Below are 15,868 nucleotides of genomic sequence, written 5' to 3' on the forward strand. Positions count from 1 at the left end.
TATTACCAGGGCGGTAGTGGGAGCACTGTTAGGTGAGGGGCACCCAAGGATGCGGGGGAGGTGTCCATGGGCCGGCCCCTGCAGACCCTAGCCCTCGGTGTCTAGAGCCCCAGAAGAAGGGGAGATGCCGGCGGGACTCGCTGTGTGAGTTTGGGCCTCAGTGACGCTACCTTTGAAATGGGGAGGGGCGCCTGGGCTGAGCGAGTCCCCGGCCCTCCAAAGTTCTTGGGAGCGTGGAGGGATCCAGCGTGGTGAGGCGGCAGCCCCGGCGCCCCCCAAGCCTGCGTGGCGCGCGCGCACGAGCGCAGGGGGCGGCGCGGCCCCGCGGCGGGGAGGGGCGGGAGCGCGCGCGCGCGCGGCCCGCACAGGCGGCGGCGGAACAGCGAGCGGGCGAGCGTGTGGCCGCGGCGCCGCCAACTCCCGTCGGACCCACGACTCCGGCCTGCCGCTGGCGCCCTGCGCGCCGTCCTCCGCGCCGGTGAGTGGCCTGAGGCCGGGACCCAGCTGGATGGGCCCGCGGCCGGGGAAGGGGCGGGGGCCGGGCCGCGGGGCCGTCACCCGCACTGGGGCCGAGGGCGGTCCGCGTGCCCGCGCGGCGCGCGCCCCAGGCTCCGCAGGGGGAGAGCGGGCGGGTGTGCGCGTGTGAGGCCGGGGCACGTGTGAACGCGTGAGTCTGAGTGTAGCGTGTCCGCGGCCGTGCGCCCAAGCGTGCGTGTCCGTCTGCCCCCCAGGCTGTGTTCGCAGGAGTGTGTGTTGGTGCTTCAGGCAGAGTTGGTGCGTGTGCACATCGGAGTGCCTGGCTTGTGCGGTTTGGAGTGAATGGGGGAGGGGGGGGGACGGGCATGGACATGGCTCCCATTGATCCGTTTCCTGAGTGTTCGCTATGTGCCAAGGAGTGTGCCAAGCGCTTCAGCTAAGGTCTCATTTTTGTGACCGAGTATGTGTGGATTCAGGGAGTACACGTGTATGACCGTTCCCAAGTGATTTGTTCGGGTATTCATGAGCCTCTGAGAACAAAAGTGTTCATGTGTGGGTGTGAGTGTGTAATCAGTGTACAGGAGTGTGCAAATATGTTTATTAGGAAGGCTGAGGGTCCCCGTTTGCGCCCACCAGGACTATTGTGTGATGTGCCCGCCTGGTCCCCAATGCCAGGGAGCCCCTGGAGAGAAGCAGGCCTGGTGTGGTCACCCAGTTGGTGCCAGGCCTTGCTTGGTGAATGAGGGGGCCAGAGGTCAGACCCACAGAGGCTGGCTGGGTCTGGCAGAGGGGTGGCCTCAGAGCCAAGCCTTGGCAGGGTCACTGGCCGGAGCCTCAGGGACTCCAGGAGGAACAGGCAGGGCTGGGCTGTGGTGGGCCTGACCCTGGGGGACCTGTGTCCAGTTCTTCCTAGATGGCCTTCTGGCTCCCCTAGCTTTGTTCTGGCCCTGGCAAATTTTAACTTTTCCCCTAGGCCTGGCGGGGGCTGGGAGGGGGAGCAAGGCTGGCCCTGGGGAGACCAGGGGTCCCCAAACACTCGCCTGAGTCTGGGCAGCTCTCTGCCTACCTTGCTAAATAGAAAGCTACTCCTCTGGTTTGTATCCAGCCCCGGCCTCCCAGAGCCCCCAAGACAGTAACAAATTGATCCCAGCAGGCTTGGGACACCCTTCCAAGGTCTGTCCTCGCAGCTTTGACTGAGTTCTTTTGTGCTTTATACGTGTGGAAAATCTCTCCCGTCCAAAGTCTTAATTGCTTTAAGGCAAACTTGAGAAACTCTGGAGCCCCCTAGTTTCTCTGAATTGTCAGAGTTCAGCCCGCCTTTCTGAGGGAGAATGTCGTCCGTGGAGCTCGCTGTACGTGCAGGGGAACCTCGAGGCGCATTTGAAAACCATGGCGTTCATGGAAGAAGAATTTCATTGAAAGGGATGCGGAGCGGCTGGAAGTGCCTGCTCCCAGCTCAGCAGCTCACCGAGTGAACTTTGGACGTCTTCTTTCAGCAAACAAAACCTGGAAGGAAACAAAAAAGACCCACGTTCTTTTTCTTTTTGTGTCTTAAAAAATGAAAAAAAAAACACACACACACACACCTCTGGGTTTGCTGGAAATGCTGCCTCCCCGCCCCCCATCACGGCATGGCTGGGCCCTCCCTCGATCCCCCACCCCCAAATAAAATATGCCTGTGGGAGCTGTGGATGAGTCACTCCCTGGCAGAGAGCCCCACGGGCAAACATCTGGGAAGGTTCTTGCCTAACTTCCCAGAAGAAAGGCCCAGGATTTAAAATGGTCCCTGTGGTTTGTCAGCCCTTGCCGTCCTGTCTGCTTCGAAAATGACTGCAAAAGTGGTTTCTCTCTCCACAAACGAACGTCTCAGGCATGAGCCTGGCTTGGTCTGGGTTTCAGGGCTGTTCAGGTTTCAAGAAAAGGTGCTCCTGGCTTTGCCAAGTGTTACTTTTGGTGGCTCCGAGCAAGGAAGGAGCAGGGGCAGGGGGAGGGAGGTGACATTCATGGAGCACGCACTGTGTGCCCAGAACCCTCCCAGTAGTCATGCTGCAGATTTTGGTTTTATCTGCACAAGGAAACTGAGGCTCAGAGAGGGTCAAGCCGTGTCCTGGGACCACTAAGAGGAGGCAGAAGCAGAATCCTGTCCCCTGTCTGACTTCCCCCGATCCTTTTTCCAGCATCAGGAGTGTGACATGTGCCTTCCAAAGGCGCACAGACTGGGTGCTGAGTGCTCTTACACACATCCACTCATTTAGTTTTCACCGTGAGCGAGGTGGTTATTATCCCCATTTTACAGATGAGAAAACCGAGGCGCAGAGAGATGAAATGTTGTACGTAATATTATGAAACGAGCACTACAACTAACGGCCGCTGTTCGTTTATTGAGGGCATACCGGTTGCCAGCCAGGGTCCTTTTAGTACTTTATTTCACCCAATCTACTCACCATCACTGTGAGATGGGAACTGTTAGGATGCCCATTCTGCAGATGAGGAGCCTGGGGCACACATAGGTTAAACGACGCGCTGAAGACCATGTGCTAATATGCGGTTGGTTGACCCTGGATTTGAACCCATCTTGGCTGAGCAGAGCCCATAATCTCCTTCCCGCGGAACCTGGAAAGTGACAGCCGCTGTGTCCAGTGTCTGGCCCAGGGCTAAGGTCCAGGATTGTTATCCTGATCTTAGAGGGGAAGATGAAGACACGGGAGGTTAGGTCACTTGGGCAGGGTCATAAACCGGCAAATGGCCAAGTCAGGATCCACGCCTCTGGTTCCAGAGTTGAAGTTCTTAACCTTCAACCAGGTCTGTGTGCCTTGGTCCTGCTTTTCTGCTGAAAAACAAAAACAAACAAAACAAAAACACAAGTGGATTAAGTCATGCTAGGTTCCTGCCCAGCTGTCCTCAGAGAGGTCTTCCTGAAGGCCACCCTCCGTCCTTGTCCCCTGTGGCCTCTCTGGGGGAGGTGACCAATGCCCAGGGCCAGTGCTGTCAGATAGAAAGGGCTACAGTTCATTCACATTTCTCTTTCCTCGCTAAGTGCCAAAGATTGCTTTCAGAAGGGAAGTGTCAAAACAATTGTCAGAAAGAGAAGAATATTCCCTTCCTCTTTTCCGGTCAGACCAAGAAAAGGAGCTGCAGGGCGGAGAATGAGGACCCTGGTGAGTCATGCGAGATTAAATACAGGTTGGCACGTCCAGGCTCCTGTGGGAAGGAAGCAAGCTGGGACACTGCCCTCCGTCCGGAAGAGCCCAGCCTTCCGACCCCTGATGGTGGAGCCTGACTCCCAGGGGCCTGACTCTCAGCTCTGAACGGCTCCCTTGTCACCGGCCATTTCAGCCCCGCGCCTGCCTCTTCTCCTCCTTCGTTTCCATTTATATCTGGGTTTATACCACACGGTACTTGAAAGGAATGTGTTGCGTGAGGACCTGTGCGGTTTGGGGGGTGTGGTGCCCCTGTAAGTGTCCTCCGGTGATGAAAGGAAAAGGTATTTCTCTCCCTTCCCAGTACTTTCTGCAAATTGATGAACATTTGCAAATTGCTTTGAGATGCGTTAATTTAAGGTGTGAAATAATAGATCTTGAGTGAAGGCTCAGCCACATTTCTGGCATTGATGGATTTCTCTCCCGTCTGGCCTGTGATTTGGAGAGGTAAAAATAGTCCTTGTTTCCGCATTTTTATCTTCTTTTTTCCCTGACGTCATTCTAAGGAAGCAGCGTGCACATGCCACGGCCCTTCCCTGGGCCATCACCCCGGATGGCGCCAGGCTGTGGAGCTCAGGGGACCTGGAGGGCGCCCGGGGTGCAGCAGGCGTCGGGGGTGGTCTGGGCACCCTGCGAGTGTCCGTGAAATGGCGCCGGTATGAGCCGATAGCCAGGCTTGGCCAGGGGCCCTCGGTGGCTTTTTGGTATTTGGCCATCTTCTCATTTCTGACTCTTGGGTCGTGACAAGGTAGCTTTTGGGGAAAACGTTAGTTTGCAAAGAGAATAAGCAGGCCAGTGGCTTCGCTCGTCCCTCTCGGAGCTGGTGACACACACAGTGCCTTCCTTTGGCTGAAACTGAACCAGACCGACCGCCTCCTCAGGCCCGGCTCCCAGACAGGAGCTGACATTAGGGCCGACCGGTTGGTGGTGTAATTTCCGGCGATGTTTCAGTTGGGAACCTGAGCGAGCATTTTGACATCTGTCCCTCTAACAGGACTTGCCTGTGTGGAGACAGACCCCCCCCACACAGCCTCCGCCGCTGTCTCCAATTCTGGATTTTTCCACAGACAACTTCTCGGGTGGTCTGGTGGCAAAGGACCAGTCTTCTAGCCAGGCTGCTTGGCATCCACTGGCAGGATCACCGCACCCCTCCAAACCCTCAGTGGGGCGGCGGGGGGCGGGGGGGGGGGGCCTCGGTCTGGGGGGAGGGGGCGAGCGAGGGGCCCCCGGAACTGAAAGGTGGTGGCGCAGCCAGATCTGAAATGCATTCAATTCCAACGGCCTTGATCCGCATGGAGCCATTCTTTCTTCCTCTTAGACATCTGCGTGATGGTGACCTCATAGAGAAGAAAAAGGGGCTTTATGTAGGGAATCCACAGCGTGTGAAGGAATTCGGGCCGGGGAAGGGGGAGGGAAGCCGCCGTTCAGAGCCTGCCTTTTCCCCAGAGTTGTTTAACCTTCACACTTCAACATTGGGCAGGGGGAGGGGGCTGCCTTTGACCCTAGTGCACGGAGGGCCATTTACGGGGAACTTCCTGAGCCCAGGCTACTGGGTTGAGTCCCTCAGGCCCATTCTCCCTGCAGAGTTGGGATTTGCCCCCAAAGCCTAGCTGGAATCACTGCACAAACGATCGGCTCAAGCTGCAGGTGAGGAATTCAGTTGGCTCACAACCCAGAGAAGAAAACGGGAGACTGGGGCCCGGCGAGGGGGAGGCCCTCGCCCGCAATCCCAGTTAAGCACTGAGCCTTGGCACCACTCAGGAGCCAGTCATTCGTCTTGGAGGGGGGCACCCCGTGAAGTGATGCATATACGATGCTCGGCGTGTGGGGAGCGCCTGGCCCGTGCCTGCCGCTCGCTCCCCCAGTTTTTACGAAAGACGGCATAGAAAGTGTTTCATTACCGAGGACCCGCCCAGGGCCGCACGGTCGTCTCTTTGTCCAGAGCATCTCAGTGCCCCTGCGTATTGAGGCCCTGAGCAAGGCAGAAAGGGGTGTCATTGAACTACCTTCCTATGATCGATGACCCACAAAATTGACGAGGCGGAGACAGCAGCAGTTTGGAAAGAGGCAAGATCTACATGTCAGGTGGCCCTGGGCCTCTCTGGAAAATGTTTAGAAATCAGTATTTCTCGTTCCTCTCCACCCACCCCCTGCCAGGCGACACAAGTGAGCCTGGCACGTGTGTTTGGTGCCACCTCTGGGAGTTGGAGGGTCTCGGGAGGCTCCCTGAGCCGCGCCGGCCACGGGGCGTTATTAAGCAAGGCAGGTGTCCCGTGGGCTGTTCACACGGCACCAGCCCCACCGGAGGTCTGTGCTGACGGCGGCGGCTGTCACGGCCCCGAGGCGGGGCAGGCAGCCCTCGGTCAGAAGAGAGCTAGCCGCCCTCTCCCCGCCAGAGGCCCGAGGGAGTCCATGCGGGTTTGGCACGGACTAAGCCCTTCGGGATTCCCGCAGGCTGACCTTTCCTCCTCAGGGAGAGGCAGATCCTTGTCCCCAGGGAATGGCTGCCCCCCGTGAGGCGGCTGCTGCGGGAATTCGCCCACGTGGTGTGTGTGGGGAGCGGGGAGCACCAGCCGGCTCGGGAGATCTTTCAGTCCGGCGCCTGCTGGTCACCCCCTCTGGCACAGCCTCCACGTCCTCATCCGGAAAATGGGTCCGTAACATCAGGCTTGAGGCCCTCGGTGCTTGGACACTGTTTGGGGTGACTTGCCTTAGAACTCCAACTTTAGGGTTAGAATTCTGAAAGAAAAGGACCTGGGATAATCTCCCCCTGAAAAGCCACTCTGAATGAGGGGTGTGCGTTCCAGGATGCAGGGGTGCGGGGACCCACACCTGCCTTCAGCCACAGCGCGCCTCCCACCACGTTTTACACGAGGAGGTTTTGCACCAGAGTCTTTTAAAGGAAAGGTTCTTATATGAAATATCCACAATCCATACATTTAGAGACAGAGAACAAATGGGTGGTGGGTCTTGGGCTGGGGGAGGGGAGCAGCTGCTGAATGGCGGACCCAGGGACGCCTTTCGGGGCGATGAAAATGTGTCAGAGCTAGGCGGTTGCACAACGTTGTGAATGTGCTAAATGCCACGAATTGTTCACTTTAAAATGGTTAATTTCATGTTATTGGCGGGGTTCGGGGGGTGTAGTAGAAGAAAAGGTTCTGGTGCTTAAAAATCAGAAGCATGAAAGCCTCTCACTTTACAGAGGGGGAGACTGAGGCCCCGAGAGACTGTCCCCAGCCTGAGGTCTCCGTGGCGTCTGTGGCTGCTCCGTGGCTTCAGCCAGACCACGCTGCAGCCTTCAGCCAAGGCCCTGGTGGCGGCACCTGGGCCTGGGCCTGGGCTGTGGGTGAGAACTCGTTGCAGAAGCACAGACCACTCAGTGCCGAGCCGGCTGAGCGGACTCTTTCTTTGTTAACAGACACACCCACGCTGGCTGGTATGTGGCTGTCCGTTCACTCACTCATTCAAGAAACACGTCCCAACATTCTGGGTCAGGCATGGTGCTGGGAGCTGGCCCAGAGACCCTCTAACAACCCCACCCCTGGGCCCGCCACCCGCTGGGGGGGGACACGTGTGTCACGACTCCCTTGTAGGTAATTTGCAGTGAACATCTTTGGGGACTCACTCTCGGGGGAAGTGGGAGGACGTCCAGGAGGGAGGGGCAGCCGAGCCAGAGACCTGAGGCCCGGAGACCCGAGAGGGCAGGGGTGAAGGGCAGGAAGCCCGCCGAGTGAGGGGGGGTGTGGGGCTGTGGGATGGGGTGCTGGGAGCAGGCCCGGGGCCCGGGCTGTGGGCAGACCCCGAACAGTGTGAAGCCAGGGTCCTCCTGCCACTTCCTCAGCCTTTGAGCCCGTCAATAGGTCCTTTGTATGAGCACTTACCACGTGCTACATTCTACTCTAACCCCTCATGGACTCCTTCACCCTCCCAGCCAGTCTGTGACGTAAGTACCAGTATGCCCGTTTTATGGACAAGGAAACAGAATCCAGGATACCTGGTGCTTCGATATCATTAGCATGAGTGCCAGGAGGAACCCGCATATGGGGGGTTGGGTCTAGCGAGTCAAGGGCAGAGGCTGCCATCTGATGTGCCTGTGACGTGGACTGTGAGTCGGGGGCCGGCCCAGGGCCTGGAGAGGGCCCCCTGGGCAGCTGGAGGAGCAGCATGTGACAAGCTGCCATGCAGGGAGCACAGAGCATTTGTCTTATGTAAGAGAAGGCAGCGGGGGGGGGGGGGGGTCAGCCACAGAAAACAGAGGCATAGGTGGAGGAGAAGGCTGCTGAGGTCCGACCGGACCTGGGCGAGATTTGGTCTTTATTGCAAGAGCAGCGGGGTCCCTGCACCTTCTGTGGCTTTACTCTGCTCCATCCAGGGAGCCCCCTTACTTTTCCTCACACATGCCAAGCACACTCTCCCTCAGGCCCTTTGCATTGCTGTCCCTCCTTCCTGAAATCCTTCCCTCAAGTTCCCATGTTGCTCCTAGCCTTCATTCAGAACACTACTGACGTCACTTCTCCAAAGAGACCCCACCAGACGTGCCCCCCCCCTGCACCCCGCTGCCATCAAAACAAGTCCCTCCTCCCTTCCCCCTCCATTCCCGGGCCTGGCTTTATTCTTCTCCAGGGCCCTTCCCCTTCCCGGACATCCTATGTATGTTCTCTGCCTCCCAGACGAGACCCTGAACTCCATGAGGGTAAGACTTGGTCTGTGAACCACAGCTGTGTCCTTGGTGCCCAGCACCGTGCCTGGCTCATGATGGGAAGTGCTCAGTGGCCGGATGCTCGGAGAATGTTTATATGAAGTTACTGAATCTGTTAGCAAACTTTGCCCCCCCCCCACCCCAGTGGGCAGTGAAGGGCTGAGGGGTGCCTGTCTGACTCTGTGCAGAGAAGGTTTCTCAGAGGAAGGCTCATCCTCCAGGTATTCCAAAGAGGAAGAACGGAAGTCCGGAAGGGCTTGTACCTCCCAGGGTTACAGGTCTCCATCCTCCGCCCCTTCTCTTCCCCGGCTGCTCCTGAGGGTCTGTATGGGAGGGGCTTTGGGCTGGAACGGGCAAGTGCCTTGTCTTGAAGTTACATGTTCTGTCAAGCACACTTCCTTTCCTAGAGGGCATCTCTTTTGGGGGTTGCGTAGGGAGGGGAAGGGGCTAAACCCTCCCACGGCTCCTCTCGGCACAGACATTGCTGTGTGGCAAATGAGCGGGACCCCGGATTCCGCCCAGCCCAGAGCACGGGGACTCCCCGGCTGAAAGGAAACGCTTCCCTAACTGGTGGGCCGCTGGGCACCACATGGCAGCCAGGGAGCCGGGGAGAGGGAGCCCACCCCGGGAGTTGGGCAGGTCCAGCTGAGTCCCAGCGGATGTAGTTACAGCCGGATCTCACGTGCAGACGTGGCGTGCCTGCCTCAGTGGCGTGCCTTTCCTCTGTTCGTCTCCCGCAGGAATTTGAGTGGCCTTTGGTGTTTGTTTCGAACGCCAGCCTCCGTGGCTAACCCAGGCGGAAACGGGACTGGATTTCTGTCTGTGTGGAGGCTGGGACCAGGGTGGGAGCTGCCTGCTCTTGAGGGTGACAGCATGACGTTTAGGAACCACGCAAAGAAAATACTTTTACTGCAAGCCAACACCTTTGGTTAGCGCCTCCTTCTGTGACATCCCAGCTCTTCAGACACCGATCACCTATAGGTTAGGCACACGAAGACCACAGTTTCCAAACTCTCCAAGGACAGTGGTCTGTAAACGCATTCTAGTGACATTTGGGGGCAGGAGGGGCAAGTTTGGAAGATGCTGTTTGGTCGCTGGTGTGAGAAGTTCCTGGATGCTCCGATGGGCGTAAAGGGTGGCATCCTTGAAATTGCACCGTGCGGAGAATCCGGGCATATGGTCACGGCGATGTGCTAATGTTAGCCGTTGAGATATTTAATTACCCAGAAAAAAAACCCCTTGCCTACCCACCACAGGTTACTGGAGAGCCTTTATTTCTCAGGAGGAGGGTCTTGTATGGTGTAATCGGACCGGGGAATCATTATCCTTCATGAATTTATTAGCTGATTAAGTGATTTATCTGGTCACACGTTTATTCCTACAATGGCCATTCATCCAGCAACATTCCCTGGATCCCTCTCCGTGCCTGGCCTGGGGATTTCCTGGATCCCTCTCCGTGCCTGGCCTGGCGCTGGGCACTGGGGAGAGAATGAAACAGAAGGGCAAACATTACTACATCCATGTTGGGTGCCAGCCCACTGGGCGGTGCTTTGGGCTACAGGTGAGCTAATTCATTTCCCCATGGACGTTCCCTGAGCACCTACTGTGCGCAGACCCGTGGAGATAAAAAAAAATGAAAACGGTGCCGCTCCTAGTGGTTTGAACTCCCATCCCATTCTGATGATGTCTTTTGTCTGCATCTCTTCGCTTTCGGTAATACACACAGCCAGCCACCGTGCACAGGCCACATGACGAGGTCCCGGGCATGAGCCAGAAACAATCCAGATGCCCAGGAACCGACGTGAGAACAAAGCATCCCCTTCACACGTTGCGTCTCAGTTCAGCGTCTTGCCACCACCCAGCATTTTGAGACAGAATGTGAGATCTCGTGGTTGGCTAAATACATAAATATTTTATGTCTCAATATTCTGAAAACGAAGCCCAAATGCGCAGAACTGCAGCACATCAGTGCTATAGATCATATGTTATAATAATCTGATGACATGTTGTTTAAATATTTATGGGCGGATGCGACATGACAATGGGGGAGCGAGCAGTCAGTCTTCAAGCCGAGTCCTGGCAGATGCTGGGAAGGAGGGAGCGGAATCGCGGGTCCCAGGAAGCGGCACGCGATGCTCGGGTTTCTGAGTTGGTGTTCTGGGGTTTCGTGGCAATAGCAATGGCTGACACGTATTGAGCTCCTGCTGTATGCTGTACCCTTCACTGACACCATTTCGTTTGTCACTCCAGCAAACCTCTCGAGAATGGGACTCTTACTAACCCCAAGTCACGGAGGAGAAGCCGAGGCTCAGGGCAGGTCCGATGGGGCCCAGGCCCCACAGCCGGGGGTGGCCCAGGATCCAGCCCAGCGTGGCTCCACTCTGCAGTCTGAGTTCCAGTCACTGGGGGATGAGTCAAATCAGAAAAGCCGCCACCACCCCCTGCTGACCCCTTGCTTGGTCCTGCCTGGACTTCCTAAGTCACAGAAAGGATGTCTGTAGAATGTCAGGTGGGAATAGAAACCACAGGGAACTCATACCTAACAGCAGAGCCATCGTGGCCCCGAAGGGAGTTCGCTGCAGACTGCCCCCCAGTTAGTGTCTGTGCCCCAGCCTTTGCCTGGGATGTGCCCTCTCCCTGCAGCGCCTGCCGGGCTGGGGACGCTCAGACGCACAGCCCCTGCAGGCTCCGGCAGCCCACCTTGCAGATGCGGGGCTCCTGCGTCTCCCAGAGCTGACCCCACGCCCCCGCCTTCCGGGGCAGCCCGAACGTGGCAGCCGGAGGAGCTGTGGCTTCCACGCCCCACCCTGTGGCTGGGTGTGTGAGCTCATCTGACCCCAAGAATGGAGGGCGGCAGAGATTGCTGGGCTGGGGAGGGGAGCGGGCGGCCGAGAACCTGCCTGGGGAAGGCTGGCCACAGGTGAGCTGAGGCTCCAAGCCCCAGCACGTGCACCTTTGTCCCACGAGACTTCACTTAGAAGTTCAAGGACTTTCAAGACGTGAACACAGACCTTGAAACCCCAAGCACGGGCTCCCTTCTGAGGGCAGGCCCGATGCGCTGGTCACTTCCATGTGCACCGGCCCTGACCGGAGGGCTGTGGCCTCCTCCCAGCAGCACCCACATTTCACAGACTGCATGGCCCCTGCACCTGGTCCCTCCCTGGGCTCGGAGCCAGATCTTATTTGAAGGAGACGTCCTTCCGCGAGGCACTGTCACGGGCCCAGGATGTGAGCGCTGTCAGCCGGCCTCCCTCCTCACCCAGGGCCTCCTCGGAAATGCCCTCCTGATCTAATCCCTCACGTTGTTGCTGGATGTTGTTACACTGACAAACCCGTCCCCTCCGACTTCCCGTCCTTGAGTGACAAGGGTCAGAAATCAAATGACAAGGTTGCTGACCCGCTCGCTCGGGAAGCACGCCAAGCAGATGGTGCCCTGGATATCAGAGAGGGCGGGGAGCTCGGATTCCACCAGCCACCCACGCTGTTCCCAGCCCTGAACTTGGGGGTCTGGCAGCCGCAGGATGTGGGTGTCTGGCCACTCTCGAAACATGAACGAGGGAGGCTCGGGAGAGTTAGCTGTGCTTGTTGCTCGGTGCCTGCTGTGGGCCCGGGACCGGGCCAGGGGTTTTACCTGTGTTGCCGTCGTTAATCCTCAGAACTCTGGGGTGACCCCATTTTTCAGATGAGGATAACTGAGGTTCAGAGAATGAAGCCACCAGTCCAAAGCCATAAGCCACACAGTTTAAAAACAGTTGAGCCCAGGCCCAGCTGACCCCCAAAGCCAGTGTCCTTTGCATAGTCCCAGGCATGGCTGGATGGCTGGGGTCACTGCCTGGCTGAGCCTCTGCCCCCACCATCTGCTGCATGTGCGTGGGGATGGGACAGGAGCCAGACCTCGGCCGCTGCCTCTGAGCAGTCACCCTTCTTGGCAGGGAGCGGGTCCCGAGACTCCAGGTCCAGCTTTATTCCTCCGAGATCCAGCCAGCCCCGTGGCCACACTTAGGCCCAGAGATGGAGGAGGCAGGCAGTGGGGTCTGGGCACATCTGGATACAAGTCACTTCTCCACCTTTTGATACAAGTCACGGTCTCCTTGGCTTGTCACTTGTCCCAGGGCCCTCAGCTTTCTCACCTGCAAAGGGAGGGGTCATCTCAGCTGCTGCCTGTGGGGCCGTTTTCAGGACCCAGTGAGAGAAGCTCGTGCACACAGGCACAGAGCAATGGGCGGCACTTTTGTGTTGATAATCAATGACACTGCGGGGTGAGGCCTGCAGCTCGGTGCACCCATGACGCTCAGGAGCACCTTCCACACTGGGGCACATGGGAAATCACAGCCCCCCGAGCCGCCCTCCCCAAACAGGTCGTCCCCTCCTGCTTTGCTTGGTCATTCGTTCATCCAACAGAGCCGGGCACTGTTCTCAACGCATCATGAAGACACAGAATGGAGCTGGCGTGCTGGGTGGCGAGGGCAGTCATGAGCAGGAAGTGAATAAAGTGTGTTCAGTGTTACTGGTCCGAGTGTTGCAGACAGATGGACAGGGCTGTGGCCTGCGGGGGCGTAGGGAGGGGGGGCTGGTGTCTCCGGGCTGCCTGGTGGACTGATGCACCCCCAGTGTCTCTCTCCCCCCACAAGGCGGTTGCTGGGGATGTAACATGTGCCTGTTGCTCAAGGTCCCAGCTCTCCCACGGGCCGGGATGGCCTCTCGGGTTTCCTTTGCCTCAGGTGTCTGAGAAAGTGGCTTCCCCAGCGTGAATGGGGGAGTTTTTCTCAGGCTCTCCCCGGACTCCGCTGCTCTCTCAGGGCTGCTGGTCACCAGGGCCACCGGGCAGTCCCTGGCCATGTACTGTCTATCGCTCGGACTCCTCTCAGTGACCCCGTGACCAGGCCTGTTGGTCCTAGACCAGGAAAGGGAAGCGGAGCGGGGCTGAGTCATTTGTTCAAGGACGCACAGTAGGTTTGTGGCCGAGCCAGGATTTGAGCCCAGGTCTCTCCACTCTAGTGTGAACGGGTGTTTTTGTCTGAACAGCAAAGTCCACAGGTTCTGCTCACAGTAGCATATGCTCAACACGCACCTGCTGTGTGGTACCTACAGGGTGGTACTGGGTGTTGGGGGGGGGGGTGGGGGGCCGAGAAGCACAGAAAGATCGTGGGTGCTCAGATTGGTGCACCATTTGCCATGTGAGCATTTGCCATGTGAGCTGGGTTGCTCCAGAGCTGGGAGGTGGGTGGGCTTAGCCTTGCTTTGGGGATAAGGAGGCTGCCAAGGTCACACAGCCCCGGGCAGCCTGACTCCACGCCCACTTGCTCTGCCTGTGGTCAACCACGGCTGCCTCTGTAGCAGGCTCGGCCTCCACCCTCATTTTGCATTCGGACAAGCTGCAGCCCGAAGAACCATTGGGCAGCTTGATCCCGAACCGGAGAGAAGGGTGATGAGCCGTTTTGTAATTGGAAATGGACGCCCGTTCTGCAGTGAAATGGCCTTCGATGGCTCTCCTGGCAGGAGGTGACAGTGTGTGATGAGGGCCTGTGGGCGTGACGGGGAGGGGCTGTGTCCAGGCTCCCCCCCCCCCCCCCCCCCCCCCGGGACTGCCGGGAGGGCATAGGGATAGGGTTTTATGGCATCTGGGACAGAGGAGCCTCTTAAAGGAAAACGTTCCCACAGCCCCCCCATCCCACCGTTGGCAAACAGTCCTTAAACGGCAGAGAAACCGCCGCGTTCACAAAATGGTGAGCCGGGGTCCGGGCCCATTTATTTAAGCCCGGAGTCGGCCAGGCTAAAGACTCCAGCTCGCCACCCGCTGCAGCAGGGGAGCGCAGCCTTCGGGGCCTCCCTCCCATTACGGGTTTTGTTGTGTGTCTGTAAAACGAGGCTTCTGCTGGCAAAAGCAGGTTTTAGCGAGCGCAGCCGCTCTTTCAAGACCTAATAAGGCCCCAAAGGAGGGTGTGTTCCAGCCACACTTTCCTTCCCCCCGGGGCGGCCGCTTCCGCCGGCCTCCTGCGCACACTTTGGGCACGGTGTGCCATCCGTCTTGCTTCCCATTAACAGAATTACCGTCATCACTTCTGCAGGATGAGATGGGCCCTTTGGAACCGCCTTGGGGACGGAGGCAGGAGCCGCCGCCAAGCAGTTTTGCTTAGAGGAGAAAGAAAGGGAAAAAAGGAGAGACAGAGAAATACCAAACCCTGACCGGTGGACGGTTCCTTGGGTCTGAAGAGCCCGGGCCGAGGAGGGAAGGGGCACGGGCGGGTCCGATCGTGTCCTGCTCACGTCCCTGAGAGCCACCCAGGGACGCCTCTTGGAGGGGAGTGGTCAGGGCACGTGATGGCCCCGGTTCCCGACCCACGTGAGGAGGGCGTGTCACCCGTGCAGCCTGGCCGAGCAGGGTGAGGCCCCTTGAGCTCAGAGGCAGGGGAGGCGGGGGGCCCAGCACGCATGGGGCACTCCCCTGTGCCTGGCACGGTGCCGGCCGCTTTGGGTTTGTCTTGGGGAGTGGGTATCATTGGCTCCGTTTTTCAGATAAAACAGCAGAAGCCCAGAGAGTCCCCAGATTTGCTTCCGATCACACAGCTCCTGAGTGGTCGCTGTGAGGTCTGTCCGTTTTGCTGGGCTGCCCTCTGAGAAGAGAGCGAGGACTCCCAGCCCAGACGCCTGCCACCTCCAGCCTGCCCCTGCCTCACCCCCTTCGGTGGTCGGGAGGAGTTAGCCAGGTGGGGCGGGCATGCCAGGGGGAGCACCCAGCGTGTGCCGGGGGCCGGAGGCGCAGGAAACTGAGAGGCCCGTGGAGCTGACGTGGGGAATGACAGGTGTCACCTGGGACGGGGGTCAGGCAGGTCAGGAGGCCTTGGCTGCTGAGCTCAGGAGGTGGACAAGGAGAGGGGGTATGACAGGAGGTGTTTTAGGAAGGTCATTCTGGTGGCGTGTGTGGAGATGGTTTGGTGAGGGTGGGGATGCCAGGAGACAGACTGGCAAGGAGGCCCCGGTATGGATGCCCCTGTGGCCTCTCCCGGAGCCTCTCGGCTGCCTGTGAGGCCGCAGTTCCACTCAAAAACAACCTTCGGCTGTCTCCCACCCCCACCCACCCAGCCCTTTCCCGCTGGGTGTCAGAGCCGGGAGGTGGGGGTGCGGGGTGGGGGGGCTCACCCTCACACCCTCAGCCTCTCTCACAGCTTTCCTGTGACAAACAAGGCCGACGCCCGCAACTCGCCGGGGACAATGTGAGAATAAATGATAAAATATGTAAAGCTCGCAGCACTGCTTTGGGGAGGGAAAAGCAGTGCCGTGGATGTGTTATTTTCCCTAAATCCGGATTTCTGCGTGTCATTTTTTTCTTCCCCGTCAGGGAAGCTGTTTTGACTCCCGGGGATGAGAGGAGCCTGAGTTAATGGGAGCGCATCCGCCGAGCCGCCGTGCGAGCGTCTGCGCGGAATACATTTCTCCCCACTTCCAGGCCGGCTCATTACTCTGCAGGAGCCCGGGTCTGACGCCTTTCCGG

General features: G+C 58.4%; 1 protein-coding gene across 1 annotated transcript in view; it reads left to right on the forward strand.

The window, feature by feature from the left end:
* Positions 1-378: 378 nt before the first annotated feature.
* Positions 379-15,868, forward strand: part of NEK6 (NIMA related kinase 6) — a 66,387-nt gene continuing 50,897 nt past the window's right edge. The window contains exon 1 of the mRNA XM_054726810.1: positions 379-478. The gene's annotated coding sequence lies outside the window, so the exon portion shown is untranslated. The remainder of the gene's footprint in view (positions 479-15,868) is intronic.

This window comes from Eptesicus fuscus, chromosome 15, assembly GCF_027574615.1.
Source record: "Eptesicus fuscus isolate TK198812 chromosome 15, DD_ASM_mEF_20220401, whole genome shotgun sequence".
NCBI lineage: Eukaryota > Metazoa > Chordata > Mammalia > Chiroptera > Vespertilionidae > Eptesicus > Eptesicus fuscus.